The sequence below is a fragment of the Calliphora vicina genome, chromosome 3, assembly GCF_958450345.1.
Source record: "Calliphora vicina chromosome 3, idCalVici1.1, whole genome shotgun sequence".
Classification (NCBI taxonomy): domain Eukaryota; kingdom Metazoa; phylum Arthropoda; class Insecta; order Diptera; family Calliphoridae; genus Calliphora; species Calliphora vicina.
The window spans coordinates 37,359,028-37,385,817 of record NC_088782.1 but is presented as its reverse complement, the minus strand read 5'-3'; the positions used below and the strand labels follow the sequence as shown (position 1 = coordinate 37,385,817).

General features: G+C 31.1%; 1 protein-coding gene across 3 annotated transcripts in view; it reads left to right on the top strand.

The window, feature by feature from the left end:
• Nucleotides 1-841: 841 nt before the first annotated feature.
• Nucleotides 842-26,790, top strand: part of kst (spectrin beta chain, non-erythrocytic 5 kst) — a 132,507-nt gene continuing 106,558 nt past the window's right edge. Inside the window, exons 1-2 of one of the 3 annotated variants that reach the window (XM_065504714.1) lie at nt 842-1,158; nt 15,954-16,487. The gene's annotated coding sequence lies outside the window, so the exon portion shown is untranslated. Of the gene's footprint in view, nt 1,165-6,498; nt 6,686-15,953; nt 16,488-26,790 lie in introns of those variants that run through there. The other 2 variants (XM_065504713.1, XM_065504715.1) reach the window with 2 other exon arrangements.

Genomic DNA, 26,790 nt, shown 5'->3' with positions numbered 1-26,790 from the left:
ATTAAAAACAAGTAAGAGAGCTATATTCGGCTGTGTCGAGTCTTATATACCCTTCTCCCAATTAAACTTCAAAATAAAAATTTAAAATATTTTTAGGGAAACAAAATTAATTTTTTTTCCAAAGTTGTTTTTTTAATTTTTTGGAAAAAAATGTTCGAATTGTTTTAAATTTTTTTTTTTTTAATATTTAGTGAAAAAAATTTTTTTGTGAAAAAAAAAATTCGGGTTAAAAATATTTTTTCTGTTTTTGACCCATTGTAGGTCCAACTTACTATGGTCTTATATACGTCGTTGCACAGGCCTTTGAAATATTTATCATTAGGTATCCATATTGTCTATATTAATGATTTAGTAATCCAGATATGGGTCAAAAATAGGTCAAAATTCGAATGACAAACTTATATATACCCTATGGTGAAGGGTATAAAAATCGAACACTTGCTGTGTAATTTATCAAAACACAAAAATATGTATGTATATTAAAAATATTTAATACAATCAAAATAAACCATAAACATTTTGTTAAACTTCAATAAAGTAATAAAATTTAGTAAGAAGCAATAGAAATAAATATGAAATTTCATAATTATAAAATTTTGGAGATAAATTAAGGAATTCAATTTTGAAATTAATTGGGGACATTTCAAACGATTATCAGTCAGATTGGGGACATGATGTAAAATTTATGTGGCAGCACTGATTAAAAAAGTAAGTAAACCAGGCATAGAGAGATAAATAAACACTGAGAGCTAAATAGAAAATGAGCAACAAGTAAAAAGCAACAACAACGAAAACCCAAGTTGGAAAAATATTTTCAAAACCGTTTTCGAGATTCAGTTGAGAGTTGTGTTTTAAAACGAGTGGACATGAACGCGGAGAATCAAATTTACTAAAAGAAAAAGAATAAGCTAAAAAAAGTAAGAAAAAAACCAACACTAGTAAAAAACTATTATGAAAAAAATATATATTACACAAAAACCGCTTTGTGAAAAAAGAAATTAATAAATAAAAACAAGTGAATAAACAAAATACGCAAAAAATAACAAAAAAAGTTATTAAACGGAAAAGAGGATACAATTACCACATGCAAATACACAAAAATATTGCAATTTGCTAAATTTGTGCCACAAACAAACCAAACAACAAGTGAATGAAGAAGTGAGTGTGAGTGTCAATTTAAATTAAAACAGCTTAAAATATTGTATAATTTTAGTAATTTAGTTTAATTTTAACTTGTGTAACAACAAAAGTGAAAGAATTTTTGATTTCTTGGTAAATTTATGCGATTTAAAACTAGAAAATGATCTTATACTACCATTTTTTTTTTCTTGCTGACTTACTAAAAAAAAGCAGCGCAAGCAGCTAAATAAAACTTTAGGAATGTTGTAGATTTTGTAGTTGTTGGTGCTGTTGCTGCTGTTGTATATTTTGTAAACCAGTTTGTTGTTGTCTGTATTTGTGTTAAGTTTGTATGAAAAAAAGTAAGAAATAAGCAACGCCGCACTAAGAGAACAACAACAACAACAGCAGCAGCACCACATTTAAAACCCTAGTCATCATCAAGTAAAGTTCCAAATAGAAAATCAAAAAACAAATAAAAACAAACACACATAAAGCAAAAGCCAAAAACAAAATGATTTTACAACAAAAACAAAACAAGCAAAAAGCCACAGCGATGTTAAAGTTAGTGCTGTGCTAGTAAGTAGCTACTAGGCTAGTATTGGTGAGAGACATTTATTCCAAAAGAGTCTGTGTTGGAGAGTGAGAGATTTTAACAGTTTCTATCACACACAGAGCTACCAGATTTGCTAAATAAGCCAATTTGGAAAATATGGTCCTTTTAAGTTATTTTTTTTTAATTTGTAGTTAATTGTATTTATGTAGCAAAATCTTGATAACTGCACAAAAATTAAGTCAAATCAAAAGATTCTGGTTGAACAAAAATCATCTAGTATATTTTGCCAATAAGTTTACAACACAGTACTTATGGATTAATAAAGTCTCATTCTAAAATAATGGGTCTTTCATAGAGTGTCAAAAAACCGGCAAATTTAAAAAACCGGTTTAACCGAAAAGGTGCGTTTTTGCAAAAACCGGTTTTGATTATTGTCTTTTAAAAAACGGTTAAACGGTTTCTGTTTTTGTCTTAAAAAACCGGTTAACCGGTTTATATTATTTTTATTTAATGTCAAAAAGGTCTCCTTAAATTTATTTTTATTATAGGAAATGTGTTAAGAATTGTTTACTAAATCTTCGGAAATTTAGCATTTTTGAAATCTTAAGGCTCTATATTTATGCAATTATTTTATATCTTTTACGAAATATTGTCAAATACTATAATTTTCTATAAAATAAATCAATATTTTTAAAAATGGTATCAAAGTGTTTCATAAATATGTTTGAATGAGCTTTAGAAAATATATTTCATTAAAACCGGTTTACCGGCTTACAAAAACCGGTTTGTCAAAAAAGCGAAAAGTTAAAAAAACCGTTTACAAAGATGAAACAAAGGTTTTGGATACTCTAGTCATTCATTAAGCGCTTCCTATCTTTAAATTTAAATAAAACAAAGTGTGTGTGAGATATCATCGACATTTTTTATTCGTTTGAAAGGCCTATCCATGTCATTATGTATGGAATATAACATCGTGCAAATGTCCACCCAGTCTACCTCCGATGTGTACAATTTTCCACGAATCTGGCGCATAAATCAGGCAGAATTTAACCGATGGCATGGGTTACGTTGGCTTTGAGAGTGGCTGTGGTTTGTGGCTTATTCGCATAGAGATGTCACTTAAGAAAACTCCACAAGAAAAAGTCTAACGGGGTCAAATCTCATGATCTCGGTGGCGAGTTCTCATCATCTTTACGCGAGATGACCATGTCCTTAAATCGCTAGTGCACGTAGCGCTATCCTGTTGAAACCACATACCGTTGGAGTCCATAGCATCCAATTCAAAAGAAGCTGGTAATCATCAACATATAGTTCTGAAAGAAATAAGGACCGCCAGCGCAGGTCTACACATGAGGCATTGGACGCTCTTGGATCTCATGTGAATTGGTATCGTCCCAAATTCTACAATTTTATTTGTTGATGTACCCATTCTTCCAGATTTTTTGATGAAAGACAAACGGAACATCCATTTTGATAAAACAATTTTATCATTTGCACGTGTTGTTGAACGCTGTATCGGTCCAAGGTGATTTAAAAAACAAACAGAATAAATTACAGCCAATTCGACAGGTGTAGCTTAAAAAATATGGCCGTCATCAAATGTCAAAGAGCCTCTATAAGCCAAGAAAATATGCTTAGTACACAATTATAGTATCTAAAATGTACTATCGAAATTTTGGATGTTCTCCTATCTGGTGCTATACGATATGCGATTGAATCATCTCGCTAAAAAAACCCGAGCGATCTTGTCGGCTACTATAAATCACCAAAACAAGACATTATGAGGCTCAGAAATGCACATTTTAAAATGACAAAAGCTGTGTGTGTAGTTTTTGAACCACATAATTGTCCAAAGCTAGGCAAGGATCCAGGTCAACCATTGGGGGTGGGAGAATAAAGTAAATTTTATTTTCACTTTTCTTTTTTTACTTTTTTCAATTAAAACTTTTTGGGATGGGAAATTTCATTTCCCCCTGAATCTGCGCCTGTTCAAATCCAATGAGAACTCCATCATAAATGGCGCAATATGCTGTGAGTTGATCGGATGCATTGTCTCTTCGTGAGGATACTTGGATTATCAGAACCTATGATTACGAATATTCCGCGAGCTTGAGGTAACTTATTGGATAATTTCAAATATCATTAATATCTAGGAATCATATTTAAGAAAAAATATTGATGAAACAGTTTTCAGAAGACCCATCTTCAACAACTGACAAAACTTGTACGAGGATAGCAATAAAAGTTCGGAATTGGGAAACAGACTTCAGGCCTTCTGGTTCCCCGTAGGGCTCCATAGGGCATAGGGCTCTCAGTGTGTCCTCCACATATATAGCTGTACTAACAATCCTACTTCTATATGACATGTGGATTACTTAAGAGGAAGTTTAACCTCAAAGTTTTAACACTAATGTCGTCGTTAATTCTTTAGGGAAAATGAAACAAAGGCACTCTGGGTTGTCATAGAATCCAATCGTTGTCGGAATCGGTTTTCAAAATGACAGAAAAAGTACATTGGTCTCGTGAAATCGAAAGTTTTCGGTTTTATATTCAATCTAGAATTAAATTCTTTATCGATTAAACAAAAAAATTAGATTGGATTTCATAAGTCAAATGTATCGTTTTTGTCGTTTTCCAATCCGTTTCCGACAATGATTGGATTCTATGACAAACCCGACTATCACGGTATCTGGTGTTATCTAAAGATCATTATCCTAATTTGTGTTTACTTACTAGAGTTACAAGCATAATTAATGACCAGAGATGAATCGTTACCATGACAATTGCATCTTCGCTCCGGAACGATCCGAGTCTCATTTGGCCAAAGATTATCAACATAGCGATAGCTGCATCAACCGAAAGTTTTTTCTTCGAAAAAAGCAGAGCTGTTACAACAGCAACCAGAGGTGACATAGTATGAGATCTGAGATTGTCCACTAGTGTAACTGATCTTAGAGAAATAAAAATAAATAAAAATTAACATCCAGCCAGGACAAACACGTATTCTATCGGTTAGAAGTCTCAAAAAGCAGCTTGAAAAGTAACACATATCTAAGAACCAAAACATATTGGATATGAAGACAATGAAAATGCGGAAGAACTAGCAAGAATAACTGCTGAAAATGCTTAGTTAGACTAGAAAAACATTTAATATGATGAAACGAAAATACTATTGGAAGTTCTGAGAAGATTTCCAACTGGACTATATATGTTATTATAATCTACATACGATGAGAGTTCAAAAGGAGATGAGATATACTTTTGGGGACTTCTGAAAGTTGATTTCAACGTACTGAAGGATATAGTTATGTATATAGTCTCCGCTGTCTATAACGATACATAATATATATAAAGGGTGTTTTTTTGAGACGGAGAACTTAAAATCGGCAGCACTGTTTCCTGTTACAGCTAATTCAACAGTTCACGGTTTTTGAGAGGTAAGTTTGGTCTGGCAGTTTATCATGAATAGACTAATGCAAGAGCAACGTTTGCAAATTGTTCAAATTTGTTTTGAAAATCATGGTTAAATTTTCAATTTCATTTGAAAAATTTGCTCTGTGATGAAGTACACTTTTGGTTAAATGGAGTGATGATAACCCAAATCCATGGTCAAAACACCTAACATCCAGAAAAGATGGAATCATTCGTCCATATGTCTTCACAAATATCGATGGTCAGAACGTTACAGTCAACGTTGAGCGGTATAGAGTCACGCTTATTAACTTTTTCGTACCTCAGTTGGAAGACATTAGTATTGCAGATATATGGTTTCTTCAGGATGGCGCCACATGTCACACAGCGCGCGATTCTATTAATTTACTGAGAGAAATATATGGCGAACTAAATGGACCTCATTCATGTTATTTGACGCCATTAGATTATTTTGGGGATATGTAAAGTCCCAGGTCTATGCAGATAAAACAGAAACCATATCTAGCACTTGGAAGCGAATATTCGATACGTTATTTCCGAAATACAGCCTGATTTTTTGTGTGGACTGTTTGAAAATTGGAACTCGACGTTACGCCAAGAATAATGTGGAAATTACAAACGGAATGACAAGCTTATATATACTAGACTTGGGTAGTTCAAGAACGAACTGAACGATTCAATTACTTGCACTAAATGAACTAGTTCTAACTAGAACTAAAATGAACCATATGTAAGCTCTGAACTAAATGTGTGTCCTCGCTGTTTTTCTAGCTTCTTTGTATTCGAATTCTGACAGAGTACCGAAGAAATAAGGGTGATAATGAATAGAATCCAATATCTCGCCTCTTGTTCTTCTACAATAGGTGAAAGTTCCAGGTGCAGGATATTATAAAGACTCAGTCGATATGCATCATTAATAGTAAAAGACTGAGGTCAGTTTTTCAAAATGTAATATTCAGTGTATGAGTAACAACATCTGGCAGCCCCCCCCCTGTTTACTCACTCTCTCTATCCATCTCTCTTTAATTAGAGAACTACTAAATGATGTTGCTTCTTTTTTAAAACCCGGAGAGAGAAGACCGCAAAAAATCGACAACATTTTTCAAAACGCAGAAATAAATCCATAAAGTAAAACAAACAAGAAAAACAATACTGATGTTGCTTAAGAGCGTGTGTGTGTTAGTTAGTTAGTAGTAGTGGTGGGGAATTGAATTCAAATCGTGGCAAAAGTCTGACTGACTGACAATCACAACAAATCAGTTAACCATAAACAGCACTCGGTGCTACAACCAAATCTTGTTTTCTTCTCTATTCAATTCGATTTGAAATACGGACAAGAGAAACGAAAATTAAAAAAAATAAAAATAATAAAAACGCGTTTTAACTAAAATCTAAAAAACAAGAAAAAATCAATTACAAAATTTATGCCAGCCAAGTAAAGAGAAATTCGAAATAATTGAAGGAAAAAAATAAACACGAAATAAAAAGTGAATTTTTTGTTTTGTGAAAAGAAACGCTTAAATTTATAAAAAAAAAATAATTATAAAATAAAAACAAATAAACTAAAATGATGAAAAGGTAGTTGAAATAAAGAAATTTTTAAACAAAAAAAAATATAGAAAATTATTGTGCAAAAATAAATGATACCTATTTTTAAAAAATTGAATAATTTGAATTTCATTTTATTCAAATTTATAATGAAAAATATATTTTTTTCAAAAAATTCGACTAATTTTTTATTCCTTAATATTTAAAAAAACGTCAACTAGAATAAATATTTTGCAGAGCTTAAGTTAAAATTTTAGTATACAGCGAAAAATGTTTGAACATTTTTGCTTAAAAACTTGCTGGAATTATATAGAAAATATTTAAATAATGAAATAAAATTGTGAAATTATGCTGAACTCTGCAAAAGTTAAAAAAAAACATAATTATTAAATAATATTTTTTAGTTTAAATTCAAATTTGGATAGAATAAAAAAAAAAATATGAGAAATTTTATATTTATTTTTTAAATTAAAAATAACAAATTTGAAAAAAAGATCTTTTATAATAAATTTTGACAAATTTGGAAAACATTAAAATATTGAGTGAAAAATATTTTTTTTTTTAAAATTTTTTTGTAAAAATTCCAAAGTTTTAAAAAAATCTATATCGAATAAAATTCGATACTAAAATAATACACTATAGTCGAGTGCATAGATTCTATATCTCAAAATCCAAGTTTCCAAAGTTCCAGTTAGAATGTTTACTTACTAGAATAAACTAACTGATAATATCCCTGATATTCCAATTCATTTGACCAAATGCTAGCAAGATCAAAATCCGCAACTAATCGATATTAAAAATATAAATATTTAAGTCCCTATAAATAGTACATATTAAACAAATTCGCTATTTTATTGATTCTATAAACTCACCAGAATATAATTATATTATTCTGTAACCCCCTGTCTACACTTGACAAATATTTATCATAACAATAAATCACTTTTGTTGTCAAGACAAAGTTGTTTGAGCAATAGCACTAACTAACAATTTTGCCATAACGAAGCAATAATACTACAATAATAATAAATGGAGACTATAGCTGATCATTTTTTATCTTGACAACTATTTTATTTTATAAAAACAGTTATTTAAGGGACATATACAAAATCAAAATATTTGGGAAATATGTCTGTCTTTTCTAATAGGCTAATCCGATTCTCATGAAATTTCACATATGAGTAGCAGAGGAGTATTTACAGTTACGGACATTACAATAGAATCACTACCAATATTTCATTTAAAATCAGGAGCAATCATAAAGATTGGTTTGGGCCAGAAAATATAAAAAAGTGGCAAAATGTGTTGTGGACGGACGAAACGACCATTAATTTAATTGGTAGTGATGATAAGACATGGGTTAGACGTCCAAAAAATGGCAAAAACCAAAAACGTTTAAACATGGTTGGGGAAATATTATTATATGGGGATGCTTTTCTTGGTATTGCGTTGGTACAATTTATTGGATTAAAGAAAATATGGATAAGCACTTGTATGTAAATATTTTGGAGAATGTTATAAAGCCACATGCAGAATGCAATATGCCCTTAAAATGGCTCTTCCAGCAAGATAATGACCCAAAGCACACATCAGGTCTCAATAACCAGACTTAAATCCTATGGAAAATAGTAAAAGACAAACTCGGACCTGAAAAATTGAAAAACAAGGAAGAACTTTGGCAGAAAATTCAGGAAATATGGTATGCAATTTCCCGATCTACATGCGAAAGTTTGTTAAATTCAATCCCCAAAAGATTTGATGCTGTTATTAGAAATAATTGATATGCAACAAAATATTAAGAAAACAACGAATTCTTATGATGATTTTTTATTTTTAATCATTTTAAGACTGATTGATTCTATTTGAATGTCGCATATTTTATTTAGTCTTTTAGATTTGACATCGTTTTTAACATAAGAATGTTTTATTTTTTTATTTTATTTTTTTCTATTTATTGTTTACGTTATGAGCATTAATATACCTATAATGAACAAATTTTAAATTTTGAAATCAAATTTTGTAGTTTTACCGCTTTAATCGAATTCATATGTAGTGATTCTATTGTATTGTCCGTCACTGTAAGTTTAAATGACGGACCCTACATATCCCTTGGTAAGGGATATGTGATGCCTCAAAATTAGCCAAGATGGTCAGCAAAATTTATTTATTCGTTTAAAAATTTTGATTGAAGCATGGTTGTATGTGCTATTTATCGTTATTTATTATTCAAATTTTCTCCCTGCCATGGTCCGGCTTTTTCACAATATCGGCCACAATTTATGACAGATTGTATTCAAATTTATTAAACCACAATTAAGGGAGCTATGACCTTATATCAGGCGTGGATCCTGGTCAACCATTTGGGGGGGGGAAATTAAAATTTGTTCTACATTTTTCTTTTATTCCTTTTTTTATATGAAAACTTTTCGGTTTTGGGGGGGGGGAATTTCCTATTTCACCCCCTCTGGATCCGCCTTGTATATCATTCACCAAAGAATACTTTAAGATAAATAAAAAACTATTTTTTGGATGAGAAAAAAAATAAATGTGGGTAAAAAAAATTTTTTTTTGGTCAAAATTACAACGAAAAAAATTTTTGCTAAAAAAAAAATTGGGTTAAAAAATATTTGACCCATTGTCCGTTTTTGAAATGTATATCATTAGATATTCATATTGTCTGTGTTAATGACTAAGTAATCCAGATATATTGGGTGTATAACTCAAAAATTTGGCTTTTTTTAGATTTTATTTTGAAACATTTGTACAATATAAATTTATACAACGTATTGGCCATTGTTAGCTATGCCCTTTTTCCATATTTATGACAACATATGGATTCGGAGCCAAAAGAACTGTTCAGCTTTTGAGGCCATGAATAAATCAAGCCAATTTCGGATACTCTGTTCTGAAGAGATGCGGATCGATCGAAACAAAGAGTAGTCGAATAGTGCAAGATCTGGATTATAAATAGTTTTTAACAGGTATTGCAACATGAGGCCGAGCGTTGCCATGATGGAATATTACGGTTTCATATCTGACCGCATATTCTGGAAGTTTTTCAGCCAATGTTTGCTTCAAACGAATCAGTTGCGTTCGGTACAGGTTCCCTGTGATGATCTGGTTAGATTTCAGTAGCTAATAATATATAGGAACCGTTTGAACCCATCAAATACAGAGCATTACCTTAGCGTCATGGATATTTGGCTTTGGTGTCGATTCGGCTTCACATACGATCTCTTACGCTTCGGGTTATTGTAATGGATCCATTTTTCATCGCAAGTAATGATTTGGTGCAAAAATTATTTCTTTTATAGCGTAAAAGCAACATTTTAGACAACCAAAATCGTCTTTCAAAGTCTCTCAGCTTTAATTCGTATGGTACTCAATTTCCCTGCTTTTGGATGAATCCTGCTTCTTGCAAACGTTTTGAAATTGCTGATTGAGTAGCTCCCAATGATTTCGCAAGCTCTTGTTGAGTTTGACAACAATTTTCATGGAGTAATATTCATGGTCTTCAAACTTGTTTAGGCTGGCCTGGGTGATCTTTGTATTCCGTGTCAAAATCAGTACTTCGGAAGCGCACAAACCATCTCTCGCACATTGAAACCGATGGAACACATCCACCATAAGCTTTGGTGAGGAATCAGTGTGCTTTACTTCTTTAATTTTAAATTTTTTTCAAATTATAGAATTAAAGCAAAACTTCCCGCATATGACGCTTTGTTGGCACAAAATTCTTCATTTTCGAAGCAAAAAAAACTTTGTTCAATAGCTAAGTGAGAATAAATGACACATATCTGACCCTTCAAAATGACATATAACCCAATAAGCGCTAGAAACCCAAAAATTCAAGCACTTGAACATTTTGTTGGAATTTGACTTGAATGCAAATGTAATTGTAATGCATTTAAACTTGAAAAATAGTGGAACAAATTAAATATTTTTCAAACAAAAAACATATGGTTTTACTGGAGAATGCTATTTAAATTGAAGTAATACAGCTGAAATTCAACTGCTTGACTATAATTCAAGGCTTGAATTACACTTGATTTCAACTTGAATGCCAGTACAAATGCTTATTGGGAAGTTATTAAAAACAAAAACAAAAGATACTTCATTCATTCACTCTTATCGCGAATCAATATTTTCCACATGAAATATTTTCCTTTTTTCGTTCAACTTTGTTCACGTGAAAACATTCCCCTTGTTGTGCAATTTTTAGATAGAATTTTGTAAACAATAAACAGCTGTTACGAACAAAATTAACTATTGTGAATGAAAAGTTCATGGGAATATCACGATAGCAATTTTGCCTTCGAGGGAAATGGATATTTCATGGGAACAAAATTTAACATTTTATTGCCGATAGGGGTGATTGTAAATCCCGCATTTTTATGCCATACACCCAATATTACAGAGATTATTTCTACATAGACAATTTTTCCAATATTAAATGATGTCCTTCAAATCTCCTTTAAAATTTAATTCATTTTATGTTGAATTTTCGAATTTTTTTTCCCCAATGGAATACAGTTGTATATTCCTTTTACCGAACTTAGACCAAAGGACCAAATTTGGTCTCAACATTTACAAAATGTTTTCATTTTTATCAATTAACTGTCAGGTATTTAGGAGGCGATTTTTGAGATTTTCAATATCAAAATTCACATGACTATATCTGGTATATTGGTGCTTTGGAAAACATAATTCACAGAATGAATTTGCAAACAATTTAAAAATTCACTTTGGCAAATTAAATAATAAAAACTAAACGCTGGTTCACACACGTCAAGTTTACTTGAGCTAGTCTTGAGTTTATAGAAGAGAGAGGAGAGGCGATTGGAAAAATGTTCCTCTTTTTCTTCCTCTCCCTTCTATAAAATCAAGACTTGCTCAAGTAAACTCGACGTGTGTGAATCCACTAATATAAAAATTTGATGCTAAAATTTCAATAATATTTACAGATCGTGCAAATATTTGATGAACTAAGCGTAACTACTATTTTGAGTAAATTTTTATTTGATCGTGCATGACTTTTGTAAAGGCAACCAAACAACATCATAAAATATAGCAATGCATTTTTGCTAATTAAGATAAGGATTAAAAGGAGTAGCAATTTATTTTATTATTTCGTTAAATAGTTGATCAATTTGAATCTTTTTCAAATGTAAGATATTTTTATGAAAAAATACTAGAATACTGGTATGAAAATTAAATTTTATTCATACATATTTCTTCAAACGGTTGTCGTTTCGTTTTGTAAAATGAGGCTTTGAATGTTTTTTTTAATCTAAAAAAAGTTAGTTAATATTCCTTACGGTTTCATTGATTACACAGAATTCATTTTATCTTTAAATAATTTCTGTTTGTAATTAAGAGTAATAATAAAGTTGTTCCAAAATTTTACGGGTGTAATAAATAATTAAAAACCCATAAACCAATACAATTCATTTAAAACAATAAAAAAATCTCAAACAAATTTAATGGTGTTGTTAAATTAACTAATATTTCAATGCTAATCAAATAATAATAAAAAATTTGGCTAAATTAATTTTTTATTAAAATGAAAATCAATTTTATCAAACTTATAAATTTTTGTTTCAACATTTTCATAATTGCATAGAATTTGTCTAACATTTCATTACAAAACTTGTTATAGTTTTACAATAAACCTCAATATTTTATATCAATTAATTTAGCGCAATAAAAAATCGATAAAATTATGATTCTATTTTACTACAATAATAAATAAATATTTTTACCAAAATGTCTTTGAATTTTGTTAATAAACCAAAAATCAATAAAATTTCCTTTCCCTAATAAACATTAAACATTCGAAAACAAATATTGCTTAAATAAAAGTCACATCAATTTCCATAAACATCCAAAAGAGGGACAAATTGTCAGTCACACAAATTCATTTAAAAAATAAAAATTATTCACGTTAATTGATGTGTGACTGACTGACTGAATGACTCCACTGTAACTGTAACAATTAATGTGAAAGTAAAACACAAACAAAATTTTCTTTTAAAAATAAACATTTAAATATAAAAACAATTAACAACGAAACATTTATTTATATTGTAACAAATAACGACGTCATCTTGCTGTCACTAAAATTCAACTGAAAACTTTTACAAAATAACTCTAGTATGTTTTCGTAAATAAACAAGTTTTAAGTTCTTTTGCTGTTTATTTTTTTTTTGGGTTTAAACAATATTGATTTGTACCTTGTTTGTAAATTAAGGTCAACAAAGTCACAAAGCCAAGTCGAGCTTTTTAGCTACAACTTCTTGTTGCAACATTTTCTAGTTAACGAGAATTCTCTGCACCCAAAGTCAAACTGAATAAAAATGCTGGGTGCCCAAACTCTCTTTATGTTGCTCTCTTTTCTTTATAACTCTTTTGAACAGTGGGATGGATGGTTTAGTAAAATGAAATGGAATTTTGTTTATGAAAATTAATCCAAGTTTTATAAATAGATAATGCTGGATAACCAGAATTACATTCGGATTTTAGTTCAAAGTTCAAATTTGTTAAATATCAATTATTATTCTTTTAGGATTTTAAAGATTTTGAAATACAAATTTTGAATCATATTTAATCAATTTAAAAATAATTTTACTTTTAGACAGAACTTTAATTGTGAAAAATTTACTTCAGATTGTAATTGGTGTCATATGATAGTCTTTTCTTGGAGAGACTTTCTTTAGCCCATATTTTCTTAGGCTGTTATTGATTTGAAATTGTTATGTGTAATTTTCTGCAATCTTTTTATCCAAATTTCCAAAATGTCCAAATTTCGATGACAAGTGTCAAAACAAAAGTGTGGAAAACAAAAACAAAAAAATATGGTTATGGTAGCGAGAACAGAGGTGTAGTGTTTGTGGCCATGAATTTTAATTTAAATTTTCCTATATTGAGTGACAGGAAAGAATTCATCAGGAAGCTTATTCCAAATACACGCAGTACGGATAAAGAACGAATTTTCCCTTAATTTGTTGTACGATCCACTGTCCAGTCGACGACGATTTGGTGCGCCTATGCCGAAGAATTTGCGAAAAAAATTTCGAAAAAAAACTACGGGTTTCAGGAACAAGTTTCCTAATTTCAGCAGAGCACATACCATTTTAGTACCGATGGAACAGTGAAACACAACACACATTACGACGATTACCCAGTGAGTCAATAGAGCTGTATACCCTACCCTGTATACCCCTGTATACCCTACTGTCACCGATGAGCATCTTCGCCCTCTTCTGTACGCGCTCGAGTAACTTCAAAATAAACTTTGAAGCTCCAGCCCATATATGAGAGTTGTATTCCATTTTGGGTCGGATATAAGTGGTGTAAATAGTAAGGAGATCAGATGGAGCTCTCATCTGCAAAAGAATAGATAGGGTTGGAAGTTCAGACTATGATTAAATCACGACATAAGCTACATGAAGACCAAAGGTCAAGTTGGACTACTTAAAGATCTACAATTGAAGCTGTACTTATACTACTAAAATATCCATGATTAAAGCTCAACTTAGACTACATAAATAGCTGAGATTGAGGCTCACTTAGACTATGATTGAGTCAGGACTTAACTTAGACTATATAAAGTTCTATAATTGAAGCTAACCTCAGACTATATAAAGATCTACAATTAAAGCTAAACTTAGACTACATAAATATCAACGATTGAAGTTGAAATTAGACTGCATAAACCCTACTACTGAATTCCAAATTAGGCTACATAAAGAAATACGATTAAAGCTATGCTTAGGCTACACAAATACCTACGATTAAAGCTAAACTTAGGCTACATAATAACCTACGATTAAAGCTAAACTTTTACTACTATTAAAACTGAACTTTGACTACATAAAGATCTACGATTAAAGCTAAACTTAGCTTACATAAAGACCTACTATTAAAGCTGAACATGCGATTAAAGCTAAACTTGGGCTACATTAAGACCTATGATTAAAACTAAACATAGACTATATAAAGACCTACGATTAAAACAAAACTTAGACTACATAGATACTTAGGATTAAAGCTAAACTTAGACTACATAAAGACCTAGGATTTCAAAAATAAAAACAGTTTGACAGCTGACAGTTTAGGGTTTGTAAAAACGTTTGAACAGTATTTAAAAAATAATGAAAGTTTGGCTGCCACAGCTTTGGGCAAAATTTGTGAACCACATAGAACTCACATGTGATTTTCGAAAAACAAATGCTTCTAAGAATAGTCCACCTAGATCGTGTGAAATCGGAAATTTAAATTTAAAAACAAAATATTTTTTTTTTCTTGGTGAAAAAAAAAATTCTTGTTAAAAAATATTTTTTTACGATTTTGACCCATTGTAGGTCCAACTTACTATGGTCTTATATACGTCGTTGCAAATGTCTTTGAAATATCTATCATTAGATATCCATATTGTCTATATTAATGACTTTGTAATCCAGATATAGGTCAAAAATAGGTCAAAAATCGAGGTTGTCCTGGTTTTTTCCTCATATCTCAGCTATGTGTGGACCGATTTTGATGATTTTAAATAGGAAACTTCTGACAGAATTATTGAAGATTTGGATCCTGAAGATATCTGGGATCTTCAGAAAATTGATTTCAACAGAAGGATCCAGAATATATACTTTATAGGGTCGGAAAATTATATTGTGGAAATTACAAACGGAATGACAAATTTATATATGTATACCATTCTCACGAAGGATAATGGTATAATAACAATCTAAAGTAAAAGACCGTGGTTTCTCTTCAATTCAAATCATGCGTAAATTTTGATACACCCTTGATATCATTGAAAAGTGATTGAAAAGTATGCAGAAATAGCAAGTAGGGTATTTTTGTATTTCATACCACTGTTCACTACATATTGCAGCAGCAAAAACAATAACAGTTTTTGTTGTTTCTGTTAATTTGTTGCTCTGGGTTCGTTAATTTGTTCGTAAAAACTCGGCAGTAAGTAGGTGATTTTTTTTATTGTTGATGTTATTGTAAAACCAAAACAACATTGTAAAACTTCAAAAATTAAAAAAAGCAACAACAAGAACAGGACTGTATTAAATTCATAATTAAACTTAACAAGTTTTACAGCTAAATATTAAAAAAAATTTCAACTACAGATTGAAATTAAAACTAGAACTTAAGCAGCAAAAAATAATTTTAATTTTATAATTTTCTTACCTTGATTTAAAGTTTTGTGTTTTATTTTGATTGCTTTGTTCATATTTACTAATTTTTTCTCTCTCTTACTCTCCCTGTTTATTTTCCGTTTTTATAGCTCTTCCTTCTAAACACCACCATCATCATCAGCAGCATCACCTGGAATTTTAGAAAAACCAAAAACAACAACATCGTTATTAGCAGCAACAAATAAAAGTTCAACAAAAAATTTGTGTTGCTAAATTTGTATTTGAACTTTTCACCAGAGGAGAAGAATCGAAAAAAAACAAACACAGAGAAAACGGCAACAATAAAGTTTAACTTAAACGTCATCGTTTTCTTCTACCTACCTATTTAATAACAACAAAAAGGAAAAATTTGTTCTTTACTTTTTTTTTTGGAATTTCGGTTGTTGTAAGAGAAAAACTAGTTCTACCAGATCAGCAAAATTTCAATATTGAGAAATTTTGTATTGTCCTGTCCAGAAAAGTTTGAACGAAAAGTACGACGCAAAAGGGCGGTAAAGGAGAGTAGCGAGTTGCGTTGTGTTTTGAAAACTAAAGGAGTTTTCAATTTCCTTCTTGATTTTCTTTCTTGGTGGTTAAATAAAAATCATTCACGCTGGATTTGGGATACTACGAAGCTGTTAAAGGTAAGTTGGAACATATTTTTTTTTAGAAAATTATAATTTCTCAGGGTTTAAGGAAGGCAGAAGGGGGAAGATCAGTTTGTTGTTAAGTTATTTGATATTAAAAGCCTTTTGTTTAAGAAAATAAATGTTAGGAAAGCACAGCTGTGTTCTTTTACTTTCTGATAAAAGATGATGACAAAGGAAATTTAAAACCACATTATGTAGGGTGCTTAAAAAGAGATATTTACTAAATAAATTGTAAAGTTTAAACAAGTCAAGAACAACAATAACACTGTGCTACCTACAATATAACAAAAGTAATAATATCGTCAAGAAAATTTTGAAAATTTACTTTTTTTTTCTTGGACCAGCACTCAGGGGATGACCCCTATTCATGCAAAGCATTGTGTTGGAACTAGGAAAATAGGTTATAGGAGGGAGGATAAAGGGAGTAGTGTTTGTGGACATTTGATTTGAAATTTCCTATATTGAAAGTGACAGGAAATACTTCAGGAGGAAGCTTATTCCACATACGGACAGTACGGCTAAAGAACGAATTTTCCCTGTAATGTGTTGTGCGATCTACTGTCCAGTCGACAACAAATTGATGTGCCCTTGCCGAAGAGCGTGTGTTGCGTAAAAAACTACGGGTTTCGGGAACAAGTTCCCTAATTTCAGCAGAGCACATACCATTGTAGTATCGGTAGAACAGTGAAACCCAACCCACATTGCGACGATGTTCCAGTGAGTCAATAGAGCCGGATACCCTACTGTCACGGATAAGCATCTTCGCCCTCTCCTGTACGCGGTCGAGTAACTCCAAAATAGACTTCGAAGCACCGGCCCACACATGAGAGTTGTATTCCATTTTAGGTCGGATATAAGTGGTGTAAATAGTAAGGAGATCAGATGGAGTGAAGTATTTCTTACACCGTTTTAGAAAACCAAGGCACTTGAATGCTTCTTTCGACACTTTCGATAAATGTTTTAACATAAAAATTGTATGTCTTGAGTTACAAAATATTTATTTTGATAGATAGATAGATGACCAAATTTCATCCCGATCGGAAGACATCGATTTTAAAAGTTGGTTCACTTGACGTTAAATCCCCCATATACTTTATAGGGTCGAAAATGAAAAATGTAGAAATTACAAACGGAATGACAAACTTATATATACCCTTCTTACGAAGGTGAAGGGTGTAACAAGAAACTTTGTTTTGCTTCGAAAATGTCGAATTTTAGGATTCTTTAACTCTAAACCTTGCACCGTCCGACTATTATTTGTTTCGATCTATGCATAACGCTCACTCTGGGATACGTTTCATCTCAGAACAGATTATCCAAAATTGGCCACTCTAAATCAGTGGTCGTCATAAAAAGATCATGGAATAAGGATTTCTTTGTTGTAATCTAATCTGCAAGTAATATTAATATTCGTTTCTTAATTGATAATTTTTAGGAATTTTTTTTACATTCGTGTTGTTTACAATAAATAAACGAACATGTTCGGCTGACGGTATTTATGAGTACCGAACACTGCTCTAAATTTTATTAGAGTATTTTCAAAATTTGAAATATGGGAGGATCCATATCAAATAGGACAGAAAACTGCTATTTTCGGATTTGAAACCTTTGATTTTAATGAAATTTACCACACATATTTATGACTTTTTCATCGGAAACCCCATTTCAAAAATATCGTGATTTGAAAATTGAAAAATTTGTTAAAATTGTCTAAAATTATATACACATAATTGGCCATAACATTGAAACTACTCAAAGTCCAACATAATTTGTTATTGCATTTTAAAGGCAAAGATATTGTCCTTAAAATGGTGTGAATAAAATTGTTTACTTCCAAAAAGTTAAAGGTCAATTTTCGGAGTATATATTTCAATATAAAACATATCAAAGATCGTGCAAAATAATTTCGATGGAGACTCGATTAGTTCAGGAGTTATAAAGATAAACGTTATTAAAAGTACATTTTTTCATACAAATTCATATAAAATTTATGCAAATAGAATCAATTTCAATTTATATGTTAAGACACAGGTGCTTTAATTTTTATATGAATTTCTATGAAAAAACGTACTTTTAATAACGTTTATCTTTATAACTCCTGAACTAATCGAGTCTCCATCGAAATTATTTTGCACGAATATAGTAGAGAGTTTAATTGTCCTCATACCGTGTTCTTTATTAATTTTTAACACCGCGATCTTTGATATTTTTTACATTGAAATATACTCCGAAAATTTACCTTTAACATTTTGGAAGTAAACAATTTTATTCACACCATTTTAAAGACAATGGCCCATAATCATAGTCAGAAATAAAGTATATTTTAATAGAAATAAAGTCGTCTTTACTTAAGAGTGGACTTTAGGTCTACCATAGACAAGTTAAAGTATATTTTTGACGTTAAAGTCGACTGTAAATATAAAACAAGCTGAAGCTGTTATTAACTCATTTAACAACAGCATCAGCTGTTCTTCGCCATGTAAAAAAGTTCGGCAAAAAGTAAAAAAAATTAAGTTACAAGAATTTGGGAGAGATTTTGCAATTATTGAACAGTTATCAATAAAATTAGTATCAAAATATTCTAAATATGATACTAATGTTATCTTTTCCATTTTTCCACCACAAAAAACTTTTTTTCTTTAGTTTTCCCGGTTACTTTTATTGTTTACCTTTTTTGGTTTTTGTTTTAATTTTCTATGTCAGCTGTTCAGCGGTGCCACTTGTCTGTATTTCCTTGTATATTGTATGAAAACATTTTCTACATGTGACACCCAGTTAAAGTCGGTTCAATTTAAAACATACTTTAATTTTGACTATAGTTGGGAAATAATATAAAGTGGGTTTTTAATTTAAAGTTGTTTTTAAAAAGAACCGACTTTAGTGTTTGACTATGATTATGGGCCAATATCTCTGGCTTTAAAATGGAGTCAAAAATTATGCTGATGATGTGCATATAATTTTAGACAATTTTAATAAATTTTTCAATTTTCAAGTCGCGATATTTTTACATCGGAATGAGTTTCCATATATACTGGATATATAATGTATATGGTAAATTTCATTAAAATCGGAGATGGTAAATCCGACTGCTGTCCGCTTTCACATGGATCCTCCCTATAGGTAGATAAAAAAATATTCAACCAGTCCCTGCACTTACCTAGTATTTTTCACTGTAGCACCGTGTAAAATTGCCAGCCAAGAAACATAAACATCAAGCTAAATAACCAGGCGGCAGGCATCCAACCATTCCACCAACTCAAAACATCGATGCTAGGCAGTAATCTAAACAGTCGGACAGTAATGTAGGAAGGCATTTTTAAGGCGGCATAAAAAATTGTTTATTATTATTTGTAGACGACTCTCATGATGCCGTTTTCAATTTGTTGCCTCTATAGTAGTTGTCAGGCTTGCCAGTTGTGGGGATTTGTGGCAAAGGCAAAGGGATTTTGAAAATAATATGGGGATTTTGAAAATATTCCCAAGATATGATGGGTATAATTTAATAGGTATTATCAATATTTTATTTTCATTTTACAAATTTTTTACTGATTTTTTTTTTTATTTTTTTGAATGAAATAATCTTATTAGTGAAATTTTGAATATTTTCCCGGCCATTTGTGGACAGCTCAGAAAAATGTGTGGCAATCCTGGTAATTGTAGTTGTTTCCATGTTGCATTATTGGCCTTGTTGTGATCTTTTGTTTTAATTTGTAAAGTTTTCTTTTCGCTGTTATTGTTTTATTGTAGTTTTTTTTGTTGCCTTTAATAATGGCGGGTTAAATTTAATTCAATTCTTTGGATTGCTTTTTTGTATTTACATTGTATTTATATATAGTTATGTAGTTGTTGTATATTTATGTTTCACTTTTGCTTGTTGAAAGAAAACTCTCAATAACATACAATATCATCATGATGATCGCAATGATCTTCATTGTAAACAATAATAATAATAATGATGATGATGATGACTTCAACATTAAGAGTTTTAATTTAATTTTGTTTCAAGAGCCACCTAAAATTCCTCTATATTTTAACCTTGTAAAACTTCTTTGGTTACATGGACTCTGGTGCAGCACAAAATTTGGCCATGCACCAGCCAACAACATCATGCTTAAGCATGAAAACAGAAATCACTTGTTGAAACATTGAATTGTAATGATTTAAAAAAAAAAGAAAAATTAAATGAAATTCAATAACACAGAAATTAAAGTCAAATTAACGAATTCTTTTCCAGATTAAAAGAAACGTGACTATGCTATGCTGGCTGAGTGTTCATCTTTATGATTTTGAGTTCATTCCCCAGCGTTTCAGGTTTCCTTTTAAACATTAGGTTCCGGTAGAACTTTGTGAAACATGCGGAAGATTTTGATTTTAAAATCCCAAAGGAATATTAAATCTGTCATATTTCTGGAATACTTTTTAAAACTACTTTAAGATAGTTTAGATAAAAAGTTATTATGAAAAATTAGCTCTAGTTGGCAAATGCTTCATTTGCTAAGCTTTTTAAAAGTTCGTTCCATAAAAAAAATACTTTAGAATTTGTTAAGTGCACCTGATACAATTTGTTTCAACACTTTTACTTAACTTCTCTTTTATTTTGAAAACAAAAAAAATACATAAATATTTATGTACGTTTTCGTTACTTATTTATTTATAATTTTAATGCAGCAGAGAAGTGAAATTAAATGCTGCATTGAATGTTTAAAATAATTTTATTTTTAATTTCTCATATGCACTGCTGCTGCCATAAAGTAAGAAGCCATGAACAAAAAGAAAACAAAAAAAATATATTCAAAATATCATCAATCAAAAATAGAAAATACCGTAAATAAAAAAACTAAGACTTCAGTTTAGGGAATTTAAGAAAACTGTTCACGCGCCATAAAAAAAGCTCAAAGCCGCGCCTTTCACTTGACACAATCAAGTGTAATAGTGATGGCTGTCTATAAAAGTACATTGTTGATGAACATAAACTACTTGGCAGCTTTAATCGTGCACTTGTATTTTTGTTCAAAAAAAAAAACATTTAATAAAAAACTTGTTAAAGAAATGACCAAAATAAGAAATTAAATATAATAAAAACATAATCTTGACCACTGCCATTACCACCTGTGGTCAGTGATGTGGTTAAACAATTAATTATAGTCATGTTTTGTTTAGCTACAAGTGTAATTATATGATTTACTCTAATGAATTTAAAAATTATGATTAAATAAAGATTATTCAGCCTAAAAAACAGTAGAATTTTTAAATTCTTTAAAACCTGGAAAATCACTCCTGTTTGTTTTAAAGTATTATACGATTTTAAGGCTTCCCGGTTCTAATAGGACAATAATTTGACCCAATTGTACTTTAATCAATTAATAAATATTTTGTTTTATTTGGAGTATGACTGAAAAATACGGGGTTTTTTTTAAATGTTTAGTTTTTATTTTTAAACATTTGTAAAATATAAATTTATTCAAAGTATTGGCCATTGTTAGCTATAACCTTTTCCCATCTTTCTGACAAACAAATGGATTCCAAGCCAAAGAAACTGCTCATCTTTTGAGGCCAACAACGAATCAATCCAATTTCGGATACTCTGTTTTAAAGTGAAGCGTATCCCAGATAGAGCGTTCTGCATCGATTGAAACTAATAGTAGTCAGACGGGTCATGGTCTGGACTATAAGTCGGGTGAGGCAAAACTTCCCAATCACTTCATTCTAAATAGTTTTCAACACGTATTGCATAATGTGGTCGAGAGTTGTCATGATGGTATATTACGGTTTCATGTCTGGCGGCATATTCCGGGCGTTTTCGGCAAATGCTCGCTTCAAACGAATCAGATGCGTTCGGTTCCATATGATGGTCTGGTCAGATTTCGGAAACTCATAATAGCTAGCACCCTTTTGCTCCCACCAAATACAGAACATTACCTTAGCGTCATGGAATTTGATCCTTTTTCATCGCAAGTAATGATTCGGTGCAAAAATTATTTTCTTTTATAGCGTTGAAACATCATTTCGGACATGCAAAATCGTCTTTCTGGGCTTCAATGCGTACGGTTCCCAATTTCCTGCTGCTCGCAAACATTTTGAAATTGCTCCCAATGATTCCGCAAGCTCTTGTTGAGTTTGACAACAATCTTTATGGAGTAATGCCTATAATTTTTATAGGACTTTTAGGATCAGAATACCGACAAGGGATGATTGGACTGCGAACACTGTCCTAAAACGATGTGATATACATCTACACTGATGGTTCAAAGACAGAAAGAGGCTCAGGCTCGGCAATTTTCACCGATGATCTGGACCTTTTGTTGTCTTTTCGATTACCCGATACCTGCACGGTTTTCGAGGCCGCTGTATCGATGCATAATACAGCGGCGAGAAGAATCAGAGAAGTGGATCTCGAAAATTTAACTATACATATCTACTTAGACAGCCTTGCATCAATCAAGGCTCTTAACTCCAACGTTATTAAGTCGAAATGTCTTCTCAATTGCATCGAATAACTGGCACAACTGATACAACATCACGTCGAGTTGATATGGGTCCCAGGACATAAGGGAATCCGGGGTAATGAAGTATCTGATGAATGCGCATCCAATTTGTCGTCCCTAGAGGTAACTCTTGCGCAAAGGGATATTCACACTTCCTTGGTGACCGTATCGAAATGGACAGGTGGCCAAATATCATCACTTGTAGAATATACAGATTGCTCTGGCCCACTCTTACAGATAATAGGACCAAGACTCTTGGATGATTAGGAATCGGTACAACACCTTCTATGTGACTGCCCAGCCTTACAAAACCATAAACTACTATATCTTGATAGAGCTCTTATCCATAATCTGGACTGTCTTAGAGATGTGTCACTAGCAAATATGATCAGATTTATTAGAAGTACCGGCTGGTTCTCACGGAGACCACAGGAATCACATAGTCAACGAAATTAGGGAGGGAAATTATTCTCCCTTTATGTATGAATTCTCAGCATAAGGGAATAGTAATTCTAAGGCTACCACAATGGTCCACAAGGCTTCCGAGTGAACTCGCTAACATGCGAGCAACCTACGTAACCTAATCTAATGTATCCAATTCATGGTTTCCAAACTTGTTTGGCTGGTCTGGGCAATCTTTGTCTCCCGTGTCAAAATCCCAACTTCTGAACTGAACAAACCGTCTCTCGTACGTTGAAATCGATGGAACACATAAGCATCGGCGAGCAATCGGTGTGTTACAGTTAGGGTTCCTACGCGGGAAAAATTTACGGGGAATTCCCGGGAATATTTTTCTGATAATTTTCGGGAAATGTTTGTCGGGAATTTTCGGGAATTTCTTCATAATTTTTCTTCTAAAAGTTACAATTTTCAGATTCGTTTCGATGGCCAAATTTGTTGCTAATTGAATCATTTCATTATATCCATAGATTTAGAGGTAGTCAGTTGGCAAAGAAGTATTACTGTTGAAATAACCGATTTTTTTCCACTCAACTTAAGCCACAGCTGAAAAAATTGGTTATTAAGAATGAATATAATTCAAAGTTTATACTCTTAAAGGAATTATAAAGATGCCTAACTTTTAGGGATATTCAATGAATATTATTCATATTTAGAGAAAGTAATAACAATAATAGTGGTTCAAATCTGTTTATCTACAATCAGATATGAAAAATGTCTCTATCTACGCATGTTTTATAGATTTAACATAGTCGAAATTCATAAGTTGTTTAATTATACAAAGAATTTATGGATTTTATACTGATTAAAACTACGAATGCGACAATGCCGATGAAATGACACTATTAAATCAGAAACCCTATGCTGGACCAACATTTATTTTATACTTTATTCGAAAAAAAATTTCTGGTTTTTGGTTTAATTTAGTGTTAAAAAATTCCCGGGAATTCCCGGGAATGAAACGATTTTTCAACTACCTCCCGGGAAAGAAAAAAGTCCGGGAAATTAGGAACCCTAGTTACAGTGGCAAAACTTACCGCATATGACGATTCGTTGGTACAAAATTCGACATTTTCGACGCATAGAAAACTTTGTTGTTAATGTTCAATAACTAAATGAGAATAAATAGCAGATATGTACCCTTCAAAATGACATATAAGTTATTTAAATCAAAAACCGAGTTCAAAAGATACGCAATCTATTGTAAATCCCTCATTTTTAAGTCATACACCAAATAATTCTTTTCATAATGAAAAAATGGCTAACAAAAATTTAATTCAACGCAACTTTGTTCACAATTCTTACTTTATTTCACATTTGAATTATTGAAACTGAAGAAGCTGAGCCTAAATTTGTTGCACAGTGTAGTCAAGGCGAATTCAATAAGAATATCGGCAACAATTATACCAAAGCAAAAATAACAACACGGCGAATTCATTTATTTTTTTCATATAAGCCTTAAAATTTGTACGGCGAGATTAATGAATGTGACTAAATTTTTGCGAAGCTGTCACCTTTTTTAATTCGCCTTTATTTGAGGTCTGGCATTCGCATGAGTGACGGCGAATTGTAACAGTAGCCAAACTTGAAATTATTTTATTGGTAACATTAGTTATTTATTTCGGTAATGACTTTTTAAGCTTTTTAGAGCTTAAAGGGTATATTAACGGTAGCTTAGCGGCAACTGTAGTCAATTTAATGTTGTATCTACAAATATTGTCTTTTTCTACAAAAGTGAAGGATATATAAGATTCGGTACAGACGAAATGACTGTTCGGCTTATTTATTTCCTCCTGTGCTTGAAATATGAAACGTCTTATTCCAACTTTTCAAAATATTCCATCTTCGCCTTTATACAAAAATAACTAAAATCATGTGTAGGAGTTATTTAAAATCTTACGTTGCACAAAATCAAATAAAACAATGAAGAAAACAAAAACGAAACACAGCCCTTAAATTAAATTAATTATGTTTACAGTGCACCATGTAGTATTTGTTTATTTAATGTTTTTTATTATTTTATGTTTTAAACTTTAACGAGCCTTAAGTTTTATTTTCAAAAGCAGATGTCAATGATGATGCCAGTTCTGTTAAGTTAAGTTCTTTAAAATTTTGAAAGTTCTAAATCAATACTCTATGCATTACAATACAATACAAATTCAAAGATTTTTAAGCAAAATAAAATAAACATTTCAAAATTTAATGTTTAGTATTGCAAGTAGTAGTATTTCAAAATTTATGTGCATCTGCTTATAATATAAACAAATATAAACATACAGATGTATGTTTTTAGGCAGTCTCCCCTCTCATTTGCTTAGAAGTAAAGTTTCACATCCGTTAAATGTTTAGTGATCGCCATGGTTTTAAATTTTAACACACCTGTGGCCTCTTTTTGCTCAATGCAATTATTGAGTTTCAGCTGAATTTATTTTTATTATTTTCTCAACAATTTCATGTATTTTGTATACTTTTTTCGTTATTTTTATGTCGTTTTTTTTATTACATATTTATTACTGTCTGTCTGTTTGTTTTGTGTGTCAAAAAAGTCTTTAAATCCATTACCGTAATATGCGTTAATGTCGGGCTCTTAAACCTTTAGTTTGTTATAGAGTAGAATATAAATGGGATTACACGTTTTACGTTTAGCTAAGTATGTGAGAGGAGGAGAAGGGCTGCTGCTGCAAATTGTTTGTATTTGGGGTCAATAATTATTTATTTAATGGATTATTATGTAGTTTAGTTTGTACTGAGTGAAATGTCTATTAGATCTGCCCATAAAATTACTAGGTCTTATTCTTTAGCTTCCAATATAGGTAGATAGAGTCTTTCCCAGTATAAAATTGCCTTTCTAATAATACTGTTAAGTTTTTACCTTTTAAAAACGGTGGTTTATTTCCTTTAAATAAACCGTATTCTTTTAATTGCAAATAAAAGCGATCAGTAGTTTAAAATTTGTAACAACTCTTTAAATTTACTCAATAATTTAAATAGTCACTCTATTTTAATACACACTCTTATATTACACACTTTAAAAACACGCTGGTAATACAGTTGATGTTAAGTCTAACTTGCTGTACTATTTATATACACAGAATTATCTAACGGACAAAACTAGAATGCTCTATTTCTAGAACCTTCCATTTATTTTAGTTTTTACCGAAATCCTTAGAGTTCAATTCGATGGTACGGCAAAACTATAATAGATATTGATCTTATTCTTTTAAATTTAAATTCTGTTATATAGTTAAGAGTAATGTCTAAGCTTTGAGAATTTATTTAACAAAAATTTTAAAAATATTGAAATGGGAATTTTTGAGGTGCTGCTTTTGGAAATTTTTATGCCAGTTAAACAA